Below are 11,829 nucleotides of genomic sequence, written 5' to 3'. Positions count from 1 at the left end.
ATGGCTGAGGCAGGGCAGGGTATCTGGGGGGGAGAGGCCCACCTCTCCCTCTTGTCTGCTTCCTCTCGGGGGTGGGAGGTGGAGGGTGAACTTGTTTACCACTTCTGCTCGGGGCAGTGGTGATGAGCTCAGACTGGCCCGATGCCCTCCACGGGCAGGGCCAGGCCTGAGTCACGGGGTCAGATGACTGCACGGGCTAAATGGGTCCTGCCCTCCTGCACCCCCGGGAGCTGCTGGGCACCCGCCCTGCCCCCAAGGCCATCAGCCCCCCCACCCCCAACACCGGGGCCAAGCATAGGGTGGGGAAGGTTCCTGGTTCAGGCTCTCGCCACCCATCCCCCGAGCAGACCCCCAGCCAGGCTCAGCCCCTGAACACCATCCCAGGGCCACTGCCTGCCCTCTAGGGTGTCCTGGTCTGGGCCAACGCCCTCCAAAAATGCCAAACACTCCTTCAGTCACGTACGGAGCCCCGAGCATATGGAGGGAGCAAACAAAACCTTGAGACTCCCCCTCCTCCCTGGGCCTCCGTCTGCTCCAGGGCAGACCAAGGAGCGGGACCCAGGTCCTCTGGGGGTGCTTCCCCGGAGACCACTGCCCTCGGCCTACAGCGCGCGCTCCTGGGGCTGCAGCAGACAGAGCCCTCGGACAGCCAGCATGGGTGACCGAGGCTGGTGGTAGGCACCCAGCAAAGTCCCAGCTTCCTGGTGTGGCTGCGGCTCTCAGCGCCTTTTCTCGGATGGTGAGATGCGAGGTTTGCCTGGACAGAATGCTTTCTTCTTTCTCTGGAGTGCTGCTCCAAACCCTAGCTTCCGGGGACCACTCCCCACCCAAAGACCCCAGATCTTGAGCGGGCCAGTCCGTGCCGCCCGGGACGTTTCCTGGATGGGGAGCATGGCCTCCACTGCCACCTGGGTCTGCATGGGCAGCAAATGCCCCAGCAGGATTGCAGGCTCCCTAAGGCCTGGACATGGTGGGGGGGCTTTCATGCTGGGAACTTCCCCCTGCCAGCCCCCAACCCTACAGCCCTGGACAGCCCTGGACACACAGGCGGAGTCCCTCGGGGCCCTGTCATGAGACTCACTGGGTGGCCTTGCTGGGTCCATGGCCCACCCTGGGTGTGGCTGTCCCTGTCTGCACAAAGAGGGGATTGGAAGATGTCCCCGGAGGCCCGCTGTTCCCTGCAAGTGCACAGTTTGTTTTTGCAGGAAACTGCACCACTGAAGGCTACCTGGGAGAGACTCCCTCCCACCCCGCGCCAGCCCCAAGCTGGCACCGACTCCTTTCCCACTGCTCCTTTGGCAACGCCTGCTTCCTCCCGGCCCCCCGCCCCCAGCCCAGGTTCATGGATCCCCCACCACCACGCCACCCCCGGCGGCCTCCTGCTTCAAGTTCTGACAGTGCCCCGGCTGCCCCCATCCGCTCCTCTGATCTCCACCCTGGCAGCCCCTCTGCCCAGCTTGGCACCGCATCTTTCAGCCTGCTGCCTGCCAAGCCTGGGCAGCACCCCCTCTCCATGCCCGGGCCCAGGGTTTGGCTTTGGCCTCCCCAAATCTTCAAGCCTCAACACTGTCCTCGCCCACCTGGCCCTGGGCGCCGGAGACTCGCCGACTCCTGCCCAAGTCAGCACGGCCACCCCCCGCCGCAGGGCCAACCTCTGCCTCCAGCTACCCTGGCCGCTGGGGCCGCGGCCACCGCCGTGGGTTTTCTGGGGCGTCTCTCTCTCAGGTGAGGACTTCATTTACTCCTTGGTGACTTAGGAGGACAGCGTCACCCGCGCCGTCTCAGCATCATCAACATCAAAGGACCTGGAGCTTCCTCACGGGGCCTGAGGCGGGTGGCGGCTCCCAACCGCAGTGGGAACCCCCCAGTGGACCAGGGCGCAGCAGGAAACCAGAACACAGACCCCCACCTGAGGCCCCACCACCTCTGCCAGGCTCCGTCCAGCTCAGGGCACAGCCCCCAGCGCCTGCTCCACTGTGGGACTCTCAGCCTCACTGGGTTCTGCTGTCTCCCTGGCCTCTTAAAGCCCCTCTCCCTCATGGCTTTTCACGGCTCTCTTCTGCTTTTCCATTTCAAAAATGTACTAATTATCTCAGGCACTTCAAAAAGTGTAGATTACAGCACAGCCAAGCAGGGACGGCACCATCTCGCTCAGGAAAGCAATCGTAGGGCTGGGCCTGCAGCACAGTGTGGGGCCCCTGCGTCCCTATCAGAGCGCCTGCGTTTCAGTCCCGACTCCGCTTCCAGTTCCCGCTTCCTGCTAATGCACAGCCTGGGAGGCAGCAGGTGATGGCTCCAGTCACTGGGTCCCTGCCACCCACCCGGGAGACCCAGAATGAGTTCCTGGCTCCCAGCCTTGGCCATTGCCAGGGGTGGACCAGCAGATAGGAGATATCTCTCTCTCTCTCTCTCTCTCTCTCTCTCTCTCTCTCTCTCTCTCTTTTTGCCTGTCTCACAAACGAAATGAATAAATACTTAAAAAAAAAAAAAAAAAACTAGGGACAGACATCGTTGTGTAGCAGGTTAAGCCTCTGCATTAGGCACCCACATCCCACATCACAGCACTGGTTTGAGGCCCTGCTCCTCCATTCCCAGTCCCGCCCCCTGCTAATGCGGCTGAGAGGCAGCGGGTGATGGCTCAAGTCCTTGAGTTCCTGCCCGCCACGTGGGAGACCCAGATGAGATTCCTGGCTCCAAAATGGCTATTTCGGGCATCTGGGGAGTGAACCAGTGGATCTCTCCTCTCTCTCTTTTTCTGCTTTTCAAATAAAGAAATAAAGCTTTAAAAAGGGAAAATAAAAATAGAATCATAGAGAAAATAAAAGCCACCTGTGTCTCCACCCAATCCCATTCCCCCTCCCTCAGCAAGCTTGCTCCTGGGGTTGACCAGTTACTCCAAGAGTATCTTCCGCCTCCACCACTCCGGTGTGCAGCTGTTCGTAACAGGAGTGTGCTTCCCAGTCTGCGGGGGTGAAACCGCGTTGCAGGCATCCTGCTGCACTTTGCTTCCTCTGCGCACCATTTTATGAGTTTTGCCCGCATCCACACCAGTGGTCTAATTCATCCACTGTCGCTGCTGCATAGTATTCCACTGCCATAACTGATTCACCTGTTCTCCCATTAATGAGCATTTAGATTGCTTATTACGTGTTCAAAATTGTTCGTGTTGTGAAATCAATACACGGACATATCTCACTGTGCAATATTCAAGCCGACAACAGAGGGTGGGGCAGCGATGACAGGAGCCCCCCATACCTCACTGATCATTTCACAGGTCACCAACAACCACCCCAAGTGGGTCTCCTTGAAGCCTTGTTTCCTGTTAATCACGCCTGTCTGTTCATACATGCGTGTCTTCCACTAGGACCTCTCAGTGCCCCACCCTCCCACACCCCCCACGCTGCTGGCTGCTCCTTCTGGGTCTCTCTCAGCCACCCACCCCCACCCACAGCTGCCTGGGTCTCCGGCTTCCGCCCCTTCACCGTCTGTTTCCCTGAGTTTTCCTGGCCTCCTGCAGCCTCCCAGCCATGTGCCCTGCTCACTCTATAGCTTCAGGACTGGCCCCTGGGCGCCGAGCACCTGCGGGAGTCTTGCCTCGGGAGTCACAGGGATTGCAAACTATCCAAGTGCCGCCCCGGCCCCTCCCCCAGCCGCCAGAGCATGCCCTCCTCCCTGCTCAGCGTCCCAGTGCCTGCAGCGCATCCCTCCAGGTCTCAGACCTGCGGCACCCTCCCCAGCCCTCACCTCCCTGGTTCGAGCCCCTCCCACTTCCAGTCCTTCCTCCTCGTCACCTCTTTGAGGACCGGAGGGCTTAGGAGCCCGTGCAGGGGGTAAAAAAGGAAAGAAAGAAAAAAGCCCCACGCAACTCCCTGGTCCTCAGTGACTTCCCTACATTTCCTGGGTGAAACCCCAGCCCCCAGCAAGGCACTTGGTGGGGGAGGGACTTATGTCTTCCGCGCCCAGCTCCTAGGCTGCATGGACAGCCTCTTCCTGCCTGGGACTCCCTTCCCCGTCCCTGCTGCACACACGGGCTCCCGCCATGCAAAAGAGCCTCGGAGAGCTTCTGACCTCCCCCGCCACGCATACTCCACGCTCTGCGCTGGAGGCCCATGGCCCAGCCTACCAGGAAACCCCTAGTGCCAGAGCTCCCTGCCCAGAGCCCGGAGGGGTAGTCACAGTGCTTATCCTGTGCCCTGGTCACCATGATGGAAGCCAGGACACCGCTGTGCTGTATCTCCCGCCCCACATCAGCGTTCTTGCTGCTGTCACGCGTCTTCGGCTCAGCTGATTTCTCCCTGCCTGCCACAGGCACTTCCGGGAGGGGCTCAAGGTGGGCGTGCCTTCATCCCCCTTGGAATTTTGCTCCGTGTCTCATCATGTGCGTTTTGGGGCTGGCTTGACCAGAGCCTGTCTTAGCCCATAAGCACCTCTGTGAGCTGGGGAAAGGCGGCCTAAGATGTTGGCTTGGTGAAGTGAGCAGGGGCTGGAGTCAGCCTTTGGGCATCCTGTGCAGGGCTCAACCTGCTCGACCTATGGGGCAGCTGTGTCCATGACTAGCCCACTCAGACTAGTCTCACCCTCTTCCCCACTCACCATCCCCCATATGCACCTGTCACAATCTACCTCGCTTTAGACCTCAGACCCTCCCATTCCACACACCTCTCCCAGAGAGGGGTCCCACCCAGGGTCACTCAGAGCTGGTGGAAGGCACGGTGGAAACAGAGGGAGAGAGAACTGGAGCCCAGCAAAGGGTGATGATTCAGACATAAAGACTGTACAGTCCCTAAGGGGGAGACCAGGCACAGAACAAGCCGACGGTTTGCACCCCAGGGGCAGAAGTGCAGGCGTGGGGGCAGGCCGGGCCGCGGCTCTCAGCCATGGGCTCGTACCTGTCCCCAGGACTCAGGATCCCTAACCTGTCTCTTACTGCCAGCTCTGCTCCCTGCCCCAGTGCTCCCAGCCAGGCCCACCCCCATCATGAGCCTGACTCTCGCTCTCCCGGGGTCACAGCTGCACTGGGCAGCCCCAGGAGGGGCCTGGAGAGCTCGGGCAGCCTTGTAGCCCCCAGAGCTGCCCTCCCTGGCTCTGTCCGCTCAGGTGTCTTGGGCAGTGGTCGGAGGACAGAGACGCACAGGGCAGTGAGGCCATCCTGAGAAGGCAGGGATGTGCAGCCCTGTGCCAGCCCAAGTGCCCGGCCTGCGGCTGCCGTGTCTCCGTGGCTGGCTCCAGAGTCCATCCCCAGGCGAGAAGCACGCTATGCTGTGTGCAGACGGCGGGGGCTGCAGGCTCCACTGGGTAGACAGAGGCCATTGCACGCTAATTACATTTCCAATTAGCCACTCACTTTCCTCCTGCTCGCGCTAACCAGGATCCAGGAAGAAAAGGTTGATTTTCAGCATGAGCCTTCTGCTGCCGCTAATGGGGTCAGACCCGGGGACCTGCACTGCACACAGGCTCTGGGAGGGGCAGAGCCCCAGTCAAGGCCAGGGCAGGACTAGAACCCACATCCTCTGGCAACAGGGACTCCCAGTCTCTGTCAGCCTCAGACCCAAAGCTTCTGAACCCCACCTCTAAGGTCCCACGCACTGAACCTAAGGAAGAGATGTGGCCACTGGGAGCTCCCAGTCTGACGGGGGAGACAGTGGCTGCCTCTAGTCTCAACCTGATGATAAAATACCAAGGAATGTCCTAAAATGACCTTGCTAAAGCAGGCCTTCCCCAGGAAGCAGGACAGCCACCACTGTCAGGATCTAGTATCACAGTCGTAACTGCAGCCACTTTTTTTATATAAAGATTTATTTTATTTATTTGAAAGGCAGAGTTATACTGAAAGAGGAAAAGACAGAGTCTTCCATCTGCTGGTTTACTCCCCAGATGACCGCAATGGCCGGGGCTGGGCCAAGCTAAGCCAGGAGCCAGGAGCTTCTTCCAGGTCTCCCACATGGTTGGCAGGGGCCAAGCAGTTTGGGATCATCCACTCTCTTCCCAGGGTGCATTAGCAGAAAGCTGGATCAGAAGCTGAGTAGCCAGGACTTGAACTGGCACTGCAACATGGGATGAGGGTGCCCCAAGTGGTGGCTTAACCCGCTACACCACAATCCCTATCCCAAGTATTTTTCTTTTTAAAATGTACATATTTTCATTTTATTTGAAAGGCAGAGAGAGAGCCAGCAAGAGAGAGCGAGCCAGCAAGAGAGATGTTCCATCTGCTGATTCACTCCCTAAATGTCCGAAGCAGCCAGACTGGGTTAGGCTGAAGCCAAGAGCTCAGAGCTCAATCCGAGTCTCCCACGTGGGTGGATGGGAACCCCAGTACTTGAGCCACCACCTGCTATCTCCCCGGGTGCACGTTAGTAGGAAGCCGGATCAGAAGTGGAAGAGTTGGGGACCAGAACCGGGCACTCCAACATACGACGCAGGGGAGGAGTCGGGGACCGGGACCGGGCACTCCAACACGCGACGCAGGGGACTTAGCCGCTGTGCCACTCCCGGGCTCAGAGTCTGGTCCTGAATGTCTAGGCTGTGCTTTCCTTCTGCTCTCGACTTAAGTCTTTCCGTGGACAAATACCCTCCCCACTCAGCACCTCCATGCATGCTTGTCCTTATGGAATTTAATTACAAAAACAAAACACGACAACAACAAGGGTGTGGGCCCTTTGGGGAGAAGCAAAGTAAAAGGGTGGGACACCCCCTGACCCCTGGAACCCTAGGCTGGGATTCTTTTTTTTATTTTTTTTATTTTTTTTTTTTATTTGAAAGGTGGAGTTAGAGAGATCTTCCATCCACTGGTTCACTCCCCACATGGCCACAATGACCAAGGTCAGACCAAAGTCAGGAGCATAGAACTGCATCCAGGTCTCCCACATGGGTGCAGGGACCCCAGCACTTGGGCCATCTTCTGCTGCTTTCCCGGGTCAAAGCAGGGAGCTGGATGGGAAGTGGAGCAGCCGGGACTTGAACCGGCGCCCATATGGGATGCAAGAGTGGCAGACAGCAGCTTAACCCTCTACAACACAGCTCTGGCCCCCAGCCCGGGCCATGAGACTGTGTCTTTGATGGTAGGGGAGACGATGGACAAATAGGACACTGTCAGGGGCTGTAGGGAGCCATGTGCAGAACTCCCTATCAGCCGGAAGTGAGACCATCTTGCTGAAACTGGGCCATAGCTGCAGGCCCTTCCAGAGACACTTGGGACACAACCAGGTGGCTACAAATACCAAGCTCAAGACCGGCTTGGGCCAAACCATCAGCCACTGATGTGGGCAAAGGTCTTTACCCACACAACCTCTGGAGAGCCAGGGCCCGGCCTCATCCTCCCTGCAGACATGGGGCTCCCGATCACAGGCCGAGTGATATGTCGGGAAGAAGCCTATGAGTGGACCTGAATAACACCTGCGGGTGAAGGGTCTTCCAGGGTTCCCTCTCCTTCAGTTCCCTGCCACAGCACTGTCCACACTGCGGGGAAATGCTACACTGCTTGTCTGTCCCTAAGGTGCTCTGTAATTCGGCGAATGAGTGGGGAGAGCTACAGAGGGATCCAAGCACAGGGTGCAGACGGCTGTCCCGGGCAGGCGCTCCTGGCTACCTCGACCCGCCATCCTCCCGCGCGCCCCGGGAAGGCCTGCGGTGCCAGCCCCCGACCCCCACCCCGGGGGTTACCTCCTGTTCCCGCACCCAGGGACCGGCCTTCAAGGCCGGGACCTGCTCCGCCCCGCCCAGGTCCCGCCGGCTGGCGTTCCGGGAGGGGCGCGGAGGCGGTCGGGTGCTCCCACGTGGGGGCGCTGCAGGGGCGCGGAGAGGCTGAAGCCAGGACCGGCGGCCGTCGCTCCCCGCCAGTCCCCCACGAGGCTGCCGCGACCCCTCGTTGTGTCGCGGTCCTCGGTCCAGGTGGAAGCGTGCGGCCGGGAGGCAGACCCAGGTCCCAGGGCCCGCCTGTAAGCTGCGGCCGACGGTCCCGCCTGCTGCGGACAGAGGCGGCGCTCGGAACAACCGGCTTCCCGGCCGCCCGCACCTCGTGTTTGCCTCTTCTCCCTCGGCTTTCCTTTTCTTTTTTTAATCCCTCCCTCCCGCGCCCTTTCTCTTCTGGGCTCTGCAACCTTAGCCAACCCGCAGCTTTTAGCAATCCTCTGGCCCACCCGGCGCCCAGGCAGCCTTGCCGCGGTCGCCGCCTGCCTCCCGCGCCGCCCCCGGCTCCGGTCCGACTCAGCCCGGAGCAGCCCCCCGAGGTTCGCACGCGGACCCGCCCCGTCCCTCGGCCCGGCTCACGGCGGGAGGATTGGGGTCCTGGGGTGCGGGGCGCGCAATCCGCCTGTACCGACCCTGCCCACTGAGAATCGCACCCCGAACCCAAACCAGCCCACACCGGGGATCGCGCCCCTGCCCCCGTGGGCTTCGTCCCTCCTCTGGCTGCGCTGGCCGCCGGGGCCTCAGGGACTGAGCCAAGCAGGCCGCCGCGGCCCGGGCCGTGCCCGGGTGGCCGAGGGCACCGGGCGGGGCGACAGGCTCGGCCGCCAGCACTGCCAGCGCCAGCCTGACCGCAGCCGGAGGGCGACGCTGCAAATAGCCGCGGTTTGCTGCCCGTGCCCTGCCTCCCTCCCGGCCTTCCGGAACTTGGGGGTTTTCTCTCCCTTCTTCCTGCCGCCCTCTCCTCTCTGCCCCGTGCCCCCCGCCGCGCGCCCACCACATCCTGCACGGGCGGGGGTTGGAGGGCGGCGGACGGACACGAGCCAGGCCCGGAGCCCAGCGCCGAGGTCCACGACCACAATCAAGCAAGGACTCAACCAGGCTCGGTGCTAAGGGGCTCAGGTCCTCCACTAGCACTTTCCCAATGGAAAGCTATCCCCCCCCCCGGGGGGGGGCAGGGCTGGGTGGGGGTCTGGGAAGTCTTAGTATGAACTAAGCCAGTGTGCCTTAGTTTCCCTGTCTGTAAAACAAAGGGGATGAAACTCGGCTCCCAGCAAGGAAGCACTTGTTAACAGTGGAAAACTCCCAATAGAATGTGAGACCTTGGGCTTCCGGGGGGGAGAGGGGGGCAGGGTGACTGCCCACAGCCCCAGCACATGCTGGGTGGGACCTGCGCTAAGCCAGGGACGTCAGCATTTTAGCAAAGGCAGGGTTTCCGAAGCCATCTGGTTTGCAACTCATCAAAGAGCTTCCTGGAAGGGGGTGAGTGGTGTACGGCGCTCCTACCCTAACCCTCAGCACTTGTCTGTATTCATCTCGGCTTCGTGGCTGTCACAGCCTCCCTCTCAAAGAGCTCACGGCATAATCAGCTACCACTGGGCTGAGGGGCAGAGCTGCGCCCCGCCCAGCTGGCCTGGCTGAGAAAAGCCAAGGCGCGCACCTCCTTCCTGGCTCAGTGAGCAGAGGGGAGCCCAGGGTTCCCCTCTACTCACCCTCAGATGCAGGGTATCAGCTGCACAACCCCTGCAAAGCCACAAGAGATAGAAGGGGAGGTTTCTGGAAAGGGAACCAATTTTAATTCTTGCTGGAGGCAGGGAGAGAGGAAAACTCAGCCAAAGAGGTAAGCATCAAGCTGGCCCCTTAAGGACGAGTAGGAGTTCTCTAGGAGGAAGGGGAGGTCCCAGCAGAGGCAAGCTTTGGGGTGGGAAGTGGCAGCTTGTCCTGGGAGCAGAGCGGGTGCCTGGGACAGAGAATGAAGGGCACACCCTCCCCTGGCCACCACCTCCAGGGTGCCAGCTACAGATCTGCATAAAGCTTATCTGCCAATCCGAGGTCTCCTCACCTCCTGCTGTGATCTGCCCCAGGACAGGGACAGTGTCTCACCTGGTGTCCATAGCACTAACAATTATAGCCAAGGGCCATTAGATATACACCATCACACACTGCCGTGGGCTCCACTGCATTCTCGCTTCATCCTCAAGCTTTGGAAACAGACTGCTATTAATTTTTTTTAGATATTTATTTTATTTATTTGAAAGGTAGAGTTACAGAGAGAACCATCCACTAGTTTACTCCCCCAATAGCTGCAATGGCCAGAGCTGGGCCAAGTCAAAGCCAGGAGCTTCTTCTGGGCCTCCCACGTGGATGCAGGGGCCCAAGCACATGGGCCATCCTCTGCTGCATTCCCAGGCGCATTAGCAGGGAGCCAGATCAGAAGTGGAACAGCCGAGACTCGAACCAGCACCCATATGGGATGCTGGTGCTGCAGTCCAGGGCTTTACCCTGCTGTGCCACAGCACTAGCCGCAACAGGTGCTATTATTAATCCTGGTTTACAGATGAGAAGGGTTAAGCAAAGTGCCAAAGGTGGGGTGGTGGGCTGCAGGTGGAAGTCTCTGACCACGAAGCCCTTGTTTTAGACTGATGGATAGATGGAAAGATGGATGAACTCGATGGAGAGGAGAGAAAGAGGAAATGAACAAGACCATGAACGTCATGCTAGGAATTTGGAAATAAACTCAAGGCAATAGAGAGACATTGGGAAGTCGTAAGCAGGAGAGACAGCTCAGGTGAGGGATTTCGAAGATCGTTTTGACAACGCGGGCACTGTGGCTCAATGTGTTGTCACTGCTTGGGACACACACGTCCCTATCTGAGTATCTGGAATGCAGTCCCACCTCCACTTCCAATCCTGCGAATGCGCCTGCCTGAGAGGAAGCAGATAATGGCCTGAATACTTGCGTCTCTGCCACCTCGGGGGGGGGGGGGGGGGGGACCCAAATGGAGATCCTGGCTCCTGGCTCCTGGCTTAAGCTTGGCCCAGCCCCAGCTGTTACAGCCATTTGGGGAGTGAACCAGCGGATGGAAGATAACTCTCTCTCTTTCTCTCTCTCTCTGCCTTTCAAATAATAAAGAACATAAAAAAGATAAAGAAAAGAAACATCATTTGGAGCCAATGACATTGGAGGTAAGAGGTCATTTTTTTCTGGCAAATCTCAGTTACCACCTGTGAGAAGCCACATTTATTTTTTTAAAAATTTATTAATTTTATTTGAAAGGCAGAAAGACAGAGAGAGAAGGAGATCTTCCATCTGCTGGTTCACTGCCCAGATGCCTGCAACAGCCAGGGCTGAGCCCCAAAGCCAGGAGCCCAGCCTACAGCCTCATCTGTGTCTCCCTGGTGGGCGGCAGGAGCTCAACCACTGGAGCCATCACCTGCTGCCTCCCAGGCCGTGTGTTAGCAGGAAGCTGGGTCAGAAGCGGAGCCAGGAGTCCAACCCAAGGATGACAAGTGGCATCTCAACTGCTGGGCCATTTCTTTAAGTACGGTGTCCTTTCTCCTAGGGCAAGGCTTTTTTTTTTTTTTTTTTTTTTTTTTTTTTTTTGACAGGCAGAGTTAGACAGTAAGAGAGAGAGACAGAGAGAAAGGTCTTCCTTCCGTTGGTTCACCCCCCAAATGGCCACTACGGCCAGTGTGCTGCACCGATCCGAAGCCAGGAGCCAGGTGCTTCCTCCTGGTCTCCCATGTGGGTGCAGGGCTCAAGCACTTGGGCCATCCTCCACTGCACTCCCTGGCCACAGCAGAGAGCTGGACTGGAAGAGGAGCAACCGGGTCAGAATCCAGCGCCCCAACTGGAACTAGAACCTGGGGTGCTGGTGCCGCAGGCGGAGGATTAGCCAAATGAGCCGCGGTGCTGGCCTAAGACACATATTTTTAAGCACACATAGGAAGTTACTGATGGAGAATGCTGAAGAAGAGGAGGCTCAGAAACAGCAAGTGGAGACAAGTGGTGGATTCTAGCTAAGCTGTGTATGGGAGAGCAGAGCACCTGGAAGGGAGCTGCCACACAGGCCATGATGAGGAGGCTCCCTTGGGGTTTGCAGCCAGGGTGCTGGACGCTTCCGGCCCCACACACTGCCCCATTGT

The sequence above is a fragment of the Oryctolagus cuniculus genome, chromosome 17, assembly GCF_964237555.1.
Source record: "Oryctolagus cuniculus chromosome 17, mOryCun1.1, whole genome shotgun sequence".
Taxonomy (NCBI): Eukaryota; Metazoa; Chordata; class Mammalia; order Lagomorpha; family Leporidae; genus Oryctolagus; species Oryctolagus cuniculus.
Note: the sequence above shows the minus strand (reverse complement) of the source record.